The 17571-nt window shown below is 36.3% G+C and overlaps 3 non-coding genes across 3 annotated transcripts; all 3 read right to left on the bottom strand.

Moving 5' to 3' along the window:
• Positions 1-753: 753 nt before the first annotated feature.
• Positions 754-827, bottom strand: TRNAN-GUU (transfer RNA asparagine (anticodon GUU)). Its single transcript has one exon. It is a non-coding gene; the product is annotated as a tRNA-Asn (tRNA).
• A 3715-nt stretch (positions 828-4542) lies between these two features.
• TRNAN-GUU (transfer RNA asparagine (anticodon GUU)) lies at positions 4543-4616 on the bottom strand. The gene has a single exon. It is a non-coding gene; the product is annotated as a tRNA-Asn (tRNA).
• Positions 4617-14302: 9686 nt separating this feature from the next.
• TRNAN-GUU (transfer RNA asparagine (anticodon GUU)) lies at positions 14303-14376 on the bottom strand. Its single transcript has one exon. It is a non-coding gene; the product is annotated as a tRNA-Asn (tRNA).
• Between the last annotated feature and the right edge of the window lie 3195 nt (positions 14377-17571).

Below are 17571 nucleotides of genomic sequence, written 5' to 3'. Positions count from 1 at the left end.
TATGGTAGCTCAAATGGTAGAGCGCTCGCTTAGCATGCGAGATTTAGCGGCATCGAAGCCCGCATTCTCCAGATAAGATTTTGGAACCAAAATTTGTTGCAGTATATCAAGTGAAGAATAACATTCCTGACCAAAATTCTTCACTGTTTTTATTTTCTTCTGATGCCCCAGAGGAATGTTGAGTTACATATAGTTTTCTTGAAAATTACATGCAAACAATTTGGGGTTGATTCAAAGAGCTCATACACCACATTTCCTGTGAGTAACTGACTATAAGCCACACTTATGGTAGCTCCAAACTTGCAGCAATTTGTTGTAGCCCCATAATGCTGCATAAAAAAGTGATATCGGGTTGCTAGGGGTCCAATTTCAACTGCTGTAACTGGTGTTACTATACTGTTGCAAGGTTAACTTACCAAATTTGTAAATAATTGAATCATCTTCTCAGAATTAACCCAGTGGATCCAGTATCTGGTATATATTAATACATTTTTGTTATTCTTCTGGCTATAAGTCACTGTGAATTTTTAGCTTATTCTCTATATCTTCTTAGGACTGATAACTTGTTTTCAATTTGTAAAGTTCTTTCTAGTATTATCTAACACTAGCTGGAAAGCCATGGATGTAGAGTTAGTAAAGTCATAGCTGTTAATTTCCATGTAAGTTTGTTTATGGAGGAAAAATGAAGACAAATGCCTGGTATATTTTGTCAAATACAGAATCCTCCTGTCACAGAATAACAAATACCAAACACGTCCCTGGGTGGGCTTGAACCACCAACCTTTCAGTTAACAGCCGAACACGCTAACCAATTGCGCCACAGAGACACATGAAAATGCTTCCTAATGGATATTATCAGTAAGGGAAGATGAACCAGCAGAATTGAACTTAAACTGCTTAAAAGTTTCTAACTTGGATCATTTCTTACAAATGGACACTATAATATAAACTTGTGCAAAGTAAGAAATAACAGGATTATAACCTGTGAATTGAGAATTTTGTCAGGGTGTGAAAATATCTTAGTCATGATGGGGGCAAATCAATCCAGTTATAAAAGGGTTGAAATAGGGGGATTTCAGTTAGTCCAAGGATCCAAGTATATGAGAACTTATTTGCAGTGTTATGAAAAATTCTGGTGATGTATTCACAATGATAGATGTGCCAAATTGTATTTATAATTAAGATAGAGAATGGTGTAACTGAGTTTTTCTATATAAAGCTATATGGCATTTGGTAGCACTCAAAATATGTGTTATAAATTTGTGGGTATACTTAGGAATATCAGAAATATAATGAGATAAAAGGGAATATGACAGGGAGTTGGGCATTACAATTCCTATGAGAAGGAAAGCAAGACAATGTATGTCTGTCCACAATGGAAATAAGTTGGGACAGTGCCACCAGATGTGGGACAGTTTCCTCAGCCCCACAAAGTCTCCAACACAATGGTGATAAAGAAGGAAACATTTTATGAAATCATTAAGGTACTAAATACCAACGATAATGGGATTTCACTAAACTTGAGGCTAATGGATGTTTTTGAGATGTTATCTCTAAATGTAATCCAGTCCTCTTGGTGTAAGTGGTGTAAATGGTTTTAACATCAAAGGGGAATTAGCTCAAATGGAAGAGCGCTCGCTTAGCATGCGAGAGGTAGCGACATCGATGCCCGCATTGTCCAGATAAGATTTTGGAACCAAAATTTGCTGCAGTATATTAAGTGAAGAATAACTTTCCTGACCAAAATTCTTCACTGTTTTTATTTTCTTCTGATGCCCCAGAGGAATGCTGAGTTACATATAGTTGTCTTGAAAATTACATGCAAACAATTTGGGGTTGATTCAAAGAGCTGATACACCACATTTCCTGTGAGTAACTGACTATAAGCCACACTTATGGTAGCTCAAATGGTAGAGCGCTCGCTCAGCATGCGAGATGTAGTGGCATCGAAGCCCACATTCTCCAGATAAGATTTTGGAACCAAAATTTGCTGCAGTATATCAAGTGAAGAATAACATTCCTGACCAAAATTCTTCACTGTTTTTATTTTCTTCTGATGCCCCAGAGGAATGCTGAGTTACATATAGTTGTCTTGAAAATTACATGAAAACAATTTGGGGTTGATTCAAAGAGCTGATACACCACTTTTCCTGTGAGTAACTGACTATAAACCACACTTATGGTAGCTCCAAACTTGCAGCAATTTGTTGTAGCCCCATAATGCTGCATAAAAAAGTGATATCGGGTTGCTAGGGGTCCAATTTCAACTGCTGTAACTGGTGTTACTATACTGTTGCAAGGTTAACTTACCCCATTTGTAAATAATTGAATCAACTTCTCAGAATTAACCCAGTGGATCCCAGTATCTGGTATATATTAATACATTTTTGTTATTCTTCTGGCTATAAGTCACTGTGAATTTTTAGCTTATTCTCTATATCTTCTTAGAACTGATCACTTGTTTTAAATTTGTAAAGTTCTTTCTAGTATTATCTAACACTAGCTGGAAGGCATGGATGTAGAGTTAGTAAAGTCATAGCTGTTAATTTCCATGTAAGTTTGTGTATTGAGGTAAAATGAAGACAAATGCCTGGTAAATTTTGTCAAATACAGAATCCTCCTGTCACAGTATAACAAATACCAAACACGTCCCTGAGAGGGCTTGAACCACCAACCTTTCAGTTAACAGCCGAATGCGCAAACAAATTGCGCCACAGAGACACGTGAAAATGCTTTCTAATGGATATTATCAGTAAGGGAAGATGAACCAGCAGAATTGAACTTAAACTGCTTAAAAGTTTCTAACTTGGATCATTTCTTACAAATGGACACTATAATATGAACTTTTGCAAAGTAAGAAATAACAGGATTATACCCTGTGAATTGAGAATTTTGTCAGGGTGTGAAAATATCTTAGTCATAATGAGGGCGAATCAATCCAGTTATAAAAGGGTTGAAATAGGGGGATTTCAGTTAGTCCAAGGATCCAAGTATATGAGAACTTATTTGCAGTGTTATGAAAATTTCTGGTGATGTATTCACAATGATAGATGTGCCAAATTGTTTTTATAATAAAGATAGAGAATGGTGTAACTGAGTTTTTTCAATATAAAGCTATATGGCATTTGGTAGCACTCAAAATATGTGTTATAAATTTGTGGGTATACTTAGGAAAATCAGAAATATAATGAGATAAAAGGGAATATAACAGGGAGTTGGGCATTACAATTCCTATGAGAAGGAAAGCAAGACAATGTATGTCTGTCCACAATGGAAATAAGTTTGGACAGTGCCACCAGATGTGGAACACTTTCCTCAGCCCCACAAAGTCTCCAACACAATGGTGATAAAGAAGGAAACATTTTATGAAATCATTAAGGTACTAAATACCAACGATAATGGGATTTCACTAAACTTGAGGCTAATGGATGTTTTTGAGATGTTATCTCTAAATGTAATCCAGTCCTCCAGGTGTAAGTGATGTAAATGGCTTTAACATCAAAGGGGAATTAGCTCAAATGGTAGAGTGCTTGCTTAGCATGCGAGATGTAGCGGGATCGATGCCCGCATTGTCCAGATAAGATTTTGGAATCAAAATTTGCTGCAGTATATCAAGTGAAGAATAACATTCCTGACCAAAATTCTTCACTGTTTTTATTTTCTTCTGATGCCCCAGAGGAATGCTGAGTTACATATAGTTGTCTTGAAAATTACATGCAAACAATTTGGGGTTGATTCAAAGAGCTGATACACCACATTTCCTGTGAGTAACTGACTATAAGCCACACTTATGGTAGCTCAAATGGTAGAGCGCTCGCTTAGCATGCGAGATGTAGCGGCATCGAAGCCCGCATTCTCCAGATAAGATTTTGGAACCAAAATTTGCTGCAGTATATCAAGTGAAGAATAACATTCCTGAACAAAATTCTTCACTGTTTTTATTTTCTTCTGATGCCCCAGAGGAATGTTGAGTTACATATAGTTTTCTTGAAAATTACATGCAAACAATTTGGGGTTGATTCAAAGAGCTCATACACCACATTTCCTGTGAGTAACTGACTATAAGCCACACTTATGGTAGCTCCAAACTTGCAGCAATTTGTTGTAGCCCCATAATGCTGCATAAAAAAGTGATATCGGGTTGCTAGGGGTCCAATTTCAACTGCTGTAACTGGTGTTACTATGCTGTTGCAAGGTTAACTTACCAAATTTGTAAATAATTGAATCAACTTCTCAGAATTAACCCAGTGGATCCAGTATCTGGTATATATTAATACATTTTTGTTATTCTTCTGGCTATAAGTCACTGTGAATTTTTAGCTTATTCTCTATATCTTCTTAGGACTGATAACTTGTTTTCAATTTGTAAAGTTCTTTCTAGTATTATCTAACACTAGCTGGAAAGCAATGGATGTAGAGTTAGTAAAGTCATAGCTGTTAATTTCCATGTAAGTTTGTTTATGGAGGAAAAATGAAGACAAATGCCTGGTATATTTTGTCAAATACAGAATCCTCCTGTCACAGAATAACAAATACCAAACACGTCCCTGGGTGGGCTTGAACCACCAACCTTTCAGTTAACAGCCGAACACGCTAACCAATTGCGCCACAGAGACACATGAAAATGCTTCCTAATGGATATTATCAGTAAGGGAAGATGAACCAGCAGAATTGAACTTAAACTGCTTAAAAGTTTCTAACTTGGATCATTTCTTACAAATGGACACTATAATATAAACTTGTACAAAGTAAGAAATAACAGGATTATAACCTGTGAATTGAGAATTTTGTCAGGGTGTGAAAATATCTTAGTCATGATGGGGGCAAATCAATCCAGTTATAAAAGGGTTGAAATAGGGGGATTTCAGTTAGTCCAAGGATCCAAGTATATGAGAACTTATTTGCAGTGTTATGAAAAATTCTGGTGATGTATTCACAATGATAGATGTGCCAAATTGTATTTATAATAAAGATAGAGAATGGTGTAACTGAGTTTTTCTATATAAAGCTATATGGCATTTGGTAGCACTCAAAATATGTGTTATAAATTTGTGGGTATACTTAGGAATATCAGAAATATAATGAGATAAAAGGGAATATGACAGGGAGTTGGGCATTACAATTCCTATGAGAAGGAAAGCAAGACAATGTATGTCTGTCCACAATGGAAATAAGTTGGGACAGTGCCACCAGATGTGGGACAGTTTCCTCAGCCCCACAAAGTCTCCAACACAATGGTGATAAAGAAGGAAACATTTTATGAAATCATTAAGGTACTAAATACCAACGATAATGGGATTTCACTAAACTTGAGGCTAATGGATGTTTTTGAGATGTTATCTCTAAATGTAATCCAGTCCTCTTGGTGTAAGTGGTGTAAATGGTTTTAACATCAAAGGGGAATTAGCTCAAATGGTAGAGCGCTCGCTTAGCATGCGAGAGGTAGCGACATCGATTCCCGCATTCTCCAGATAAGATTTTGGAACCAAAATTTGCTGCAGTATATTAAGTGAAGAATAACTTTCCTGACCAAAATTCTTCACTGTTTTTATTTTCTTCTGATGCCCCAGAGGAATGCTGAGTTACATATAGTTGTCTTGAAAATTACATGCAAACAATTTGGGGTTGATTCAAAGAGCTGATACACCACATTTCCTGTGAGTAACTGACTATAAGCCACACTTATGGTAGCTCAAATGGTAGAGCGCTCGCTCAGCATGCGAGATGTAGTGGCATCGAAGCCCACATTCTCCAGATAAGATTTTGGAACCAAAATTTGCTGCAGTATATCAAGTGAAGAATAACATTCCTGACCAAAATTCTTCACTGTTTTTATTTTCTTCTGATGCCCCAGAGGAATGCTGAGTTACATATAGTTGTCTTGAAAATTACATGAAAACAATTTGGGGTTGATTCAAAGAGCTGATACACCACTTTTCCTGTGAGTAACTGACTATAAACCACACTTATGGTAGCTCCAAACTTGCAGCAATTTGTTGTAGCCCCATAATGCTGCATAAAAAAGTGATATCGGGTTGCAAGGGGTCCAATTTCAACTGCTGTAACTGGTGTTATTATACTGTTGCAAGGTTAACTTACCCCATTTGTAAATAATTGAATCAACTTCTCAGAATTAACCCAGTGGATCCCAGTATCTGGTATATATTAATACATTTTTGTTATTCTTCTGGCTATAAGTCACTGTGAATTTTTAGCTTATTCTCTATATCTTCTTAGAACTGATCACTTGTTTTCAATTTGTAAAGTTCTTTCTAGTATTATCTAACACTAGCTGGAAAGCCATGGATGTAGAGTTAGTAAAGTCATAGCTGTTAATTTCCATGTAAGTTTGTGTATTGAGGTAAAATGAAGACAAATGCCTGGTAAATTTTGTCAAATACAGAATCCTCCTGTCACAGTATAACAAATACCAAACACGTCCCTGAGAGGGCTTGAACCACCAACCTTTCAGTTAACAGCCGAATGCGCAAACAAATTGCGCCACAGAGACACGTGAAAATGCTTTCTAATGGATATTATCAGTAAGGGAAGATGAACCAGCAGAATTGAACTTAAACTGCTTAAAAGTTTCTAACTTGGATCATTTCTTACAAATGGACACTATAATATGAACTTTTGCAAAGTAAGAAATAACAGGATTATACCCTGTGAATTGAGAATTTTGTCAGGGTGTGAAAATATCTTAGTCATAATGAGGGCGAATCAATCCAGTTATAAAAGGGTTGAAATAGGGGGATTTCAGTTAGTCCAAGGATCCAAGTATATGAGAACTTATTTGCAGTGTTATGAAAAATTCTGGTGATGTATTCACAATGATAGATGTGCCAAATTGTATTTATAATAAAGATAGAGAATGGTGTAACTGAGTTTTTTCAATATAAAGCTATATGGCATTTGGTAGCACTCAAAATATGTGTTATAAATTTGTGGGTATACTTAGGAAAATCAGAAATATAATGAGATAAAAGGGAATATAACAGGGAGTTGGGCATTACAATTCCTATGAGAAGGAAAGCAAGACAATGTATGTCTGTCCACAATGGAAATAAGTTTGGACAGTGCCACCAGATGTGGAACACTTTCCTCAGCCCCACAAAGTCTCCAACACAATGGTGATAAAGAAGGAAACATTTTATGAAATCATTAAGGTACTAAATACCAACGATAATGGGATTTCACTAAACTTGAGGCTAATGGATGTTTTTGAGATGTTATCTCTAAATGTAATCCAGTCCTCCAGGTGTAAGTGATGTAAATGGCTTTAACATCAAAGGGGAATTAGCTCAAATGGTAGAGTGCTTGCTTAGCATGCGAGATGTAGCGGGATCGATGCCCGCATTGTCCAGATAAGATTTTGGAATCAAAATTTGCTGCAGTATATCAAGTGAAGAATAACATTCCTGACCAAAATTCTTCACTGTTTTTATTTTCTTCTGATGCCCCAGAGGAATGCTGAGTTACATATAGTTGTCTTGAAAATTACATGCAAACAATTTGGGGTTGATTCAAAGAGCTGATACACCACATTTCCTGTGAGTAACTGACTATAAGCCACACTTATGGTAGCTCAAATGGTAGAGCGCTCGCTTAGCATGCGAGATGTAGCGGCATCGAAGCCCGCATTCTCCAGATAAGATTTTGGAACCAAAATTTGCTGCAGTATATCAAGTGAAGAATAACATTCCTGAACAAAATTCTTCACTGTTTTTATTTTCTTCTGATGCCCCAGAGGAATGTTGAGTTACATATAGTTTTCTTGAAAATGACATGCAAACAATTTGGGGTTGATTCAAAGAGCTCATACACCACATTTCCTGTGAGTAACTGACTATAAGCCACACTTATGGTAGCTCCAAACTTGCAGCAATTTGTTGTAGCCCCATAATGCTGCATAAAAAAGTGATATCGGTTTGCTAGGGGTCCAATTTCAACTGCTGTAACTGGTGTTACTATGCTGTTGCAAGGTTAACTTACCAAATTTGTAAATAATTGAATCAACTTCTCAGAATTAACCCAGTGGATCCAGTATCTGGTATATATTAATACATTTTTGTTATTCTTCTGGCTATAAGTCACTGTGAATTTTTAGCTTATTCTCTATATCTTCTTAGGACTGATAACTTGTTTTCAATTTGTAAAGTTCTTTCTAGTATTATCTAACACTAGCTGGAAAGCAATGGATGTAGAGTTAGTAAAGTCATAGCTGTTAATTTCCATGTAAGTTTGTTTATGGAGGAAAAATGAAGACAAATGCCTGGTATATTTTGTCAAATACAGAATCCTCCTGTCACAGAATAACAAATACCAAACACGTCCCTGGGTGGGCTTGAACCACCAACCTTTCAGTTAACAGCCGAACAAGCTAACCAATTGCGCCACAGAGACACATGAAAATGCTTCCTAATGGATATTATCAGTAAGGGAAGATGAACCAGCAGAATTGAACTTAAACTGCTTAAAAGTTTCTAACTTGGATCATTTCTTACAAATGGACACTATAATATAAACTTGTACAAAGTAAGAAATAACAGGATTATAACCTGTGAATTGAGAATTTTGTCAGGGTGTGAAAATATCTTAGTCATGATGGGGGCAAATCAATCCAGTTATAAAAGGGTTGAAATAGGGGGATTTCAGTTAGTCCAAGGATCCAAGTATATGAGAACTTATTTGCAGTGTTATGAAAAATTCTGGTGATGTATTCACAATGATAGATGTGCCAAATTGTATTTATAATAAAGATAGAGAATGGTGTAACTGAGTTTTTCTATATAAAGCTATATGGCATTTGGTAGCACTCAAAATATGTGTTATAAATTTGTGGGTATACTTAGGAATATCAGAAATATAATGAGATAAAAGGGAATATGACAGGGAGTTGGGCATTACAATTCCTATGAGAAGGAAAGCAAGACAATGTATGTCTGTCCACAATGGAAATAAGTTGGGACAGTGCCACCAGATGTGGGACAGTTTCCTCAGCCCCACAAAGTCTCCAACACAATGGTGATAAAGAAGGAAACATTTTATGAAATCATTAAGGTACTAAATACCAACGATAATGGGATTTCACTAAACTTGAGGCTAATGGATGTTTTTGAGATGTTATCTCTAAATGTAATCCAGTCCTCTTGGTGTAAGTGGTGTAAATGGTTTTAACATCAAAGGGGAATTAGCTCAAATGGTAGAGCGCTCGCTTAGCATGCGAGAGGTAGCGACATCGATGCCCGCATTCTCCAGATAAGATTTTGGAACCAAAATTTGCTGCAGTATATTAAGTGAAGAATAACTTTCCTGACCAAAATTCTTCACTGTTTTTATTTTCTTCTGATGCCCCAGAGGAATGCTGAGTTACATATAGTTGTCTTGAAAATTACATGCAAACAATTTGGGGTTGATTCAAAGAGCTGATACACCACATTTCCTGTGAGTAACTGACTATAAGCCACACTTATGGTAGCTCAAATGGTAGAGCGCTCGCTCAGCATGCGAGATGTAGTGGCATCGAAGCCCACATTCTCCAGATAAGATTTTGGAACCAAAATTTGCTGCAGTATATCAAGTGAAGAATAACATTCCTGACCAAAATTCTTCACTGTTTTTATTTTCTTCTGATGCCCCAGAGGAATGCTGAGTTACATATAGTTGTCTTGAAAATTACATGAAAACAATTTGGGGTTGATTCAAAGAGCTGATACACCACTTTTCCTGTGAGTAACTGACTATAAACCACACTTATGGTAGCTCCAAACTTGCAGCAATTTGTTGTAGCCCCATAATGCTGCATAAAAAAGTGATATCGGGTTGCTAGGGGTCCAATTTCAACTGCTGTAACTGGTGTTATTATACTGTTGCAAGGTTAACTTACCCCATTTGTAAATAATTGAATCAACTTCTCAGAATTAACCCAGTGGATCCCAGTATCTGGTATATATTAATACATTTTTGTTATTCTTCTGGCTATAAGTCACTGTGAATTTTTAGCTTATTCTCTATATCTTCTTAGAACTGATCACTTGTTTTCAATTTGTAAAGTTCTTTCTAGTATTATCTAACACTAGCTGGAAAGCCATGGATGTAGAGTTAGTAAAGTCATAGCTGTTAATTTCCATGTAAGTTTGTGTATTGAGGTAAAATGAAGACAAATGCCTGGTAAATTTTGTCAAATACAGAATCCTCCTGTCACAGTATAACAAATACCAAACACGTCCCTGAGAGGGCTTGAACCACCAACCTTTCAATTAACAGCCGAATGCGCAAACAAATTGCGCCACAGAGACACGTGAAAATGCTTTCTAATGGATATTATCAGTAAGGGAAGATGAACCAGCAGAATTGAACTTAAACTGCTTAAAAGTTTCTAACTTGGATCATTTCTTACAAATGGACACTATAATATGAACTTTTGCAAAGTAAGAAATAACAGGATTATACCCTGTGAATTGAGAATTTTGTCAGGGTGTGAAAATATCTTAGTCATAATGAGGGCAAATCAATCCAGTTATAAAAGGGTTGAAATAGGGGGATTTCAGTTAGTCCAAGGATCCAAGTATATGAGAACTTATTTGCAGTGTTATGAAAAATTCTGGTGATGTATTCACAATGATAGATGTGCCAAATTGTATTTATAATAAAGATAGAGAATGGTGTAACTGAGTTTTTTCAATATAAAGCTATATGGCATTTGGTAGCACTCAAAATATGTGTTATAAATTTGTGGGTATACTTAGGAAAATCAGAAATATAATGAGATAAAAGGGAATATAACAGGGAGTTGGGCATTACAATTCCTATGAGAAGGAAAGCAAGACAATGTATGTCTGTCCACAATGGAAATAAGTTTGGACAGTGCCACCAGATGTGGAACACTTTCCTCAGCCCCACAAAGTCTCCAACACAATGGTGATAAAGAAGGAAACATTTTATGAAATCATTAAGGTACTAAATACCAACGATAATGGGATTTCACTAAACTTGAGTCTAATGGATGTTTTTGAGATGTTATCTCTAAATGTAATCCAGTCCTCTTGGTGTAAGTGGTGTAAATGGTTTTAACATCAAAGGGGAATTAGCTCAAATGGTAGAGTGCTCGCTTAGCATGCGAGAGGTAGCGACATCGATTCCCACATTCTCCAGATAAGATTTTGGAACCAAAATTTGCTGCAGTATATTAAGTGAAGAATAACTTTCCTGACCAAAATTCTTCACTGTTTTTATTTTCTTCTGATGCCCCAGAGGAATGCTGAGTTACATATAGTTGTCTTGAAAATTACATGCAAACAATTTGGGGTTGATTCAAAGAGCTGATACACCACATTTCCTGTGAGTAACTCACTATAAGCCACACTTATGGTAGCTCAAATGGTAGAGCGCTCGCTTAGCATGCGAGATGTAGTGGCATCGAAGCCCACATTCTCCAGATAAGATTTTGGAACCAAAATTTGCTGCAGTATATCAAGTGAAGAATAACATTCCTGACCAAAATTCTTCACTGTTTTTATTTTCTTCTGATGCCCCAGAGGAATGCTGAGTTACATATAGTTGTCTTGAAAATTACATGCAAACAATTTGGGGTTGATTCAAAGAGCTGATACACCACATTTCCTGTGAGTAACTGACTATAAGCCACACTTATGGTAGCTCAAATGGTAGAGCGCTCGCTTAGCATGCGAGATGTAGCAGCATCGAAGCCCACATTCTCCAGATAAGATTTTGGAACCAAAATTTGCTGCAGTATATCAAGTGAAGAATAACATTCCTGACCAAAATTCTTCACTGTTTTTATTTTCTTCTGATGCCCCAGAGGAATGTTGAGTTACATATAGTTTTCTTGAAAATTACATGGAAACAATTTGGGGTTGATTCAAAGAGCTGATTCACCACTTTTCCTGTGAGTAACTGACTATTAACCACACTTATGGTAGCTCCAAACTTGCAGCAATTTGTTGTAGCCCCATAATGCTGCATAAAAAAGTGATATCAGGTTGCTAGGGGTCCAATTTCAACTGCTGTAACTGGTGTTACTAATCTGTTGCAAGGTTAACTTACCCCATTTGTAAATAATTGAATCAACTTCTCAGAATTAACCCAGTGGATCCCAGTATCTGGTATATATTAATACATTTTTGTTATTCTTCTGGCTATAAGTCACTGTGAATTTTTAGCTTATTCTCTATATCTTCTTAGAACTGATCACTTGTTTTCAATTTGTAAAGTTCTTTCTAGTATTATCTAACACTAGCTGGAAAGCCATGGATGTAGAGTTAGTAAAGTCATAGCTGTTAATTTCCATGTAAGTTTGTGTATTGAGGTAAAATGAAGACAAATGCCTGGTAAATTTTGTCAAATACAGAATCCTCCTGTCACAGTATAACAAATACCAAACACGTCCCTGAGAGGGATGGAACCACCAACCTATCAGTTAACAGCCGAATGCGCAAACCAATTGCGCCACAGAGACACGTGAAAATGCTTTCTAATGGATATTATCAGTAAGGGAAGATGAACCAGCAGAATTGAACTTAAACTGCTTAAAAGTTTCTAACTTGGATCATTTCTTACAAATGGACACTATAATATGAACTTTTGCAAAGTAAGAAATAACAGGATTATACCCTGTGAATTGAGAATTTTGTCAGGGTGTGAAAATATCTTAGTCATAATGAGGGCAAATCAATCCAGTTATAAAAGGGTTGAAATAGGGGGATTTCAGTTAGTCCAAGGATCCAAGTATATGAGAACTTATTTGCAGTGTTATGAAAAATTCTGGTGATGTATTCACAATGATAGATGTGCCAAATTGTATTTATAATAAAGATAGAGAATGGTGTAACTGAGTTTTTTCAATATAAAGCTATATGGCATTTGGTAGCACTCAAAATATGTGTTATAAATTTGTGGGTATACTTAGGAAAATCAGAAATATAATGAGATAAAAGGGAATATAACAGGGAGTTGGGCATTACAATTCCTATGAGAAGGAAAGCAAGACAATGTATGTCTGTCCACAATGGAAATAAGTTTGGACAGTGCCACCAGATGTGGAACACTTTCCTCAGCCCCACAAAGTCTCCAACACAATGGTGATAAAGAAGGAAACATTTTATGAAATCATTAAGGTACTAAATACCAACGATAATGGGATTTCACTAAACTTGAGACTAATGGATGTTTTTGAGATGTTATCTCTAAATGTAATCCAGTCCTCCAGGTGTAAGTGGTGTAAATGGCTTTAACATCAAAGGGGAATTAGCTCAAATGGTAGAGTGCTTGCTTAGCATGCGAGAGGTAGCGGGATCGATGCCCGCATTGTCCAGATAAGATTTTGGAATCAAAATTTGCTGCAGTATATCAAGTGAAGAATAACATTCCTGACCAAAATTCTTCACTGTTTTTATTTTCTTCTGATGCCCCAGAGGAATGCTGAGTTACATATAGTTGTCTTGAAAATTACATGCAAACAATTTGGGGTTGATTCAAAGAGCTGATACACCACATTTCCTGTGAGTAACTGACTATAAGCCACACTTATGGTAGCTCAAATGGTAGAGCGCTCGCTTAGCATGCGAGATGTAGCGGCATCGAAGCCCGCATTCTCCAGATAAGATTTTGGAACCAAAATTTGCTGCAGTATATCAAGTGAAGAATAACATTCCTGACCAAAATTCTTCACTGTTTTTATTTTCTTCTGATGCCCCAGAGGAATGTTGAGTTACATATAGTTTTCTTGAAAATTACATGCAAACAATTTGGGGTTGATTCAAAGAGCTCATACACCACATTTCCTGTGAGTAACTGACTATAAGCCACACTTATGGTAGCTCCAAACTTGCAGCAATTTGTTGTAGCCCCATAATGCTGCATAAAAAAGTGATATCGGGTTGCTAGGGGTCCAATTTCAACTGCTGTAACTGGTGTTACTATACTGTTGCAAGGTTAACTTACCAAATTTGTAAATAATTGAATCAACTTCTCAGAATTAACCCAGTGGATCCAGTATCTGGTATATATTAATACATTTTTGTTATTCTTCTGGCTATAAGTCACTGTGAATTTTTAGCTTATTCTCTATATCTTCTTAGGACTGATAACTTGTTTTCAATTTGTAAAGTTCTTTCTAGTATTATCTAACACTAGCTGGAAAGCCATGGATGTAGAGTTAGTAAAGTCATAGCTGTTAATTTCCATGTAAGTTTGTTTATGGAGGAAAAATGAAGACAAATGCCTGGTATATTTTGTCAAATACAGAATCCTCCTGTCACAGAATAACAAATACCAAACACGTCCCTGGGTGGGCTTGAACCACCAACCTTTCAGTTAACAGCCGAACACGCTAACCAATTGCGCCACAGAGACACATGAAAATGCTTCCTAATGGATATTATCAGTAAGGGAGGATGAACCAGCAGAATTGAACTTAAACTGCTTAAAAGTTTCTAACTTGGATCATTTCTTACAAATGGACACTATAATATAAACTTGTGCAAAGTAAGAAATAACAGGATTATAACCTGTGAATTGAGAATTTTGTCAGGGTGTGAAAATATCTTAGTCTTGATGGGGGCAAATCAATCCAGTTATAAAAGGGTTGAAATAGGGGGATTTCAGTTAGTCCAAGGATCCAAGTATATGAGAACTTATTTGCAGTGTTATGAAAAATTCTGGTGATGTATTCACAATGATAGATGTGCCAAATTGTATTTATAATAAAGATAGAGAATGGTGTAACTGAGTTTTTCTATATAAAGCTATATGGCATTTGGTAGCACTCAAAATATGTGTTATAAATTTGTGGGTATACTTAGGAATATCAGAAATATAATGAGATAAAAGGGAATATGACAGGGAGTTGGGCATTACAATTCCTATGAGAAGGAAAGCAAGACAATGTATGTCTGTCCACAATGGAAATAAGTTGGGACAGTGCCACCAGATGTGGGACAGTTTCCTCAGCCCCACAAAGTGTCCAACACAATGGTGATAAAGAAGGAAACATTTTATGAAATCATTAAGGTACTAAATACCAACGATAATGGGATTTCACTAAACTTGAGGCTAATGGATGTTTTTGAGATGTTATCTCTAAATGTAATCCAGTCCTCTTGGTGTAAGTGGTGTAAATGGTTTTAACATCAAAGGGGAATTAGCTCAAATGGTAGAGTGCTCGCTTAGCATGCGAGAGGTAGCGACATCGATTCCCGCATTCTCCAGATAAGATTTTGGAACCAAAATTTGCTGCAGTATATTAAGTGAAGAATAACTTTCCTGACCAAAATTCTTCACTGTTTTTATTTTCTTCTGATGCCCCAGAGGAATGCTGAGTTACATATAGTTGTCTTGAAAATTACATGCAAACAATTTGGGGTTGATTCAAAGAGCTGATACACCACATTTCCTGTGAGTAACTGACTATAAGCCACACTTATGGTAGCTCAAATGGTAGAGCGCTCGCTTAGCATGCGAGATGTAGTGGCATCGAAGCCCACATTCTCCAGATAAGATTTTGGAACCAAAATTTGCTGCAGTATATCAAGTGAAGAATAACATTCCTGACCAAAATTCTTCACTGTTTTTATTTTCTTCTGATGCCCCAGAGGAATGCTGAGTTACATATAGTTGTCTTGAAAATTACATGCAAACAATTTGGGGTTGATTCAAAGAGCTGATACACCACATTTCCTGTGAGTAACTGACTATAAGCCACACTTATGGTAGCTCAAATGGTAGAGCGCTCGCTTAGCATGCGAGATGTAGCAGCATCGAAGCCCACATTCTCCAGATAAGATTTTGGAACCAAAATTTGCTGCAGTATATCAAGTGAAGAATAACATTCCTGACCAAAATTCTTCACTGTTTTTATTTTCTTCTGATGCCCCAGAGGAATGTTGAGTTACATATAGTTTTCTTGAAAATTACATGGAAACAATTTGGGGTTGATTCAAAGAGCTGATTCACCACTTTTCCTGTGAGTAACTGACTATAAACCACACTTATGGTAGCTCCAAACTTGCAGCAATTTGTTGTAGCCCCATAATGCTGCATAAAAAAGTGATATCAGGTTGCTAGGGGTCCAATTTCAACTGCTGTAACTGGTGTTACTAATCTGTTGCAAGGTTAACTTACCCCATTTGTAAATAATTGAATCAACTTCTCAGAATTAACCCAGTGGATCCCAGTATCTGGTATATATTAATACATTTTTGTTATTCTTCTGGCTATAAGTCACTGTGAATTTTTAGCTTATTCTCTATATCTTCTTAGAACTGATCACTTGTTTTCAATTTGTAAAGTTCTTTCTAGTATTATCTAACACTAGCTGGAAAGCCATGGATGTAGAGTTAGTAAAGTCATAGCTGTTAATTTCCATGTAAGTTTGTGTATTGAGGTAAAATGAAGACAAATGCCTGGTAAATTTTGTCAAATACAGAATCCTCCTGTCACAGTATAACAAATACCAAACACGTCCCTGAGAGGGATGGAACCACCAACCTTTCAGTTAACAGCCAAATGCACAAACCAATTGCGCCACAGAGACACGTGAAAATGCTTTCTAATGGATATTATCAGTAAGGGAAGATGAACCAGCAGAATTGAACTTAAACTGCTTAAAAGTTTCTAACTTGGATCATTTCTTACAAATGGACACTATAATATGAACTTTTGCAAAGTAAGAAATAACAGGATTATACCCTGTGAATTGAGAATTTTGTCAGGGTGTGAAAATATCTTAGTCATAATGAGGGCAAATCAATCCAGTTATAAAAGGGTTGAAATAGGGTGATTTCAGTTAGTCCAAGGATCCAAGTATATGAGAACTTATTTGCAGTGTTATGAAAAATTCTGGTGATGTATTCACAATGATAGATGTGCCAAATTGTATTTATAATAAAGATAGAGAATGGTGTAACTGAGTTTTTTCAATATAAAGCTATATGGCATTTGGTAGCACTCAAAATATGTGTTATAAATTTGTGGGTATACTTAGGAAAATCAGAAATATAATGAGATAAAAGGGAATATAACAGGGAGTTGGGCATTACAATTCCTATGAGAAGGAAAGCAAGACAATGTATGTCTGTCCACAATGGAAATAAGTTTGGACAGTGCCACCAGATGTGGAACACTTTCCTCAGCCCCACAAAGTCTCCAACACAATGGTGATAAAGAAGGAAATATTTTATGAAATCATTAAGGTACTAAATACCAACGATAATGGGATTTCACTAAACTTGAGGCTAATGGATGTTTTTGAGATGTTATCTCTAAATGTAATCCAGTCCTCCAGGTGTAAGTGGTGTAAATGGCTTTAACATCAAAGGGGAATTAGCTCAAATGGTAGAGTGCTTGCTTAGCATGCGAGAGGTAGCGGGATCGATGCCCGCATTATCCAGATAAGATTTTGGAATCAAAATTTGCTGCAGTATATCAAGTGAAGAATAATATTCCTGACCAAAATTCTTCACTGTTTTTATTTTCTTCTGATGCCCAAGAGGAATGCTGAGTTACATATAGTTGTCTTGAAAATTACATGCAAACAATTTGGGGTTGATT

Source organism: Taudactylus pleione, unplaced genomic scaffold, assembly GCF_031769625.1.
Source record: "Taudactylus pleione unplaced genomic scaffold, aTauple2 ptg000174l, whole genome shotgun sequence".
NCBI classification, from domain to species: domain Eukaryota; kingdom Metazoa; phylum Chordata; class Amphibia; order Anura; family Myobatrachidae; genus Taudactylus; species Taudactylus pleione.
The sequence above is the reverse complement of the archived record's forward strand: the minus strand, read 5'-3'. Positions and strand labels throughout refer to the sequence as shown.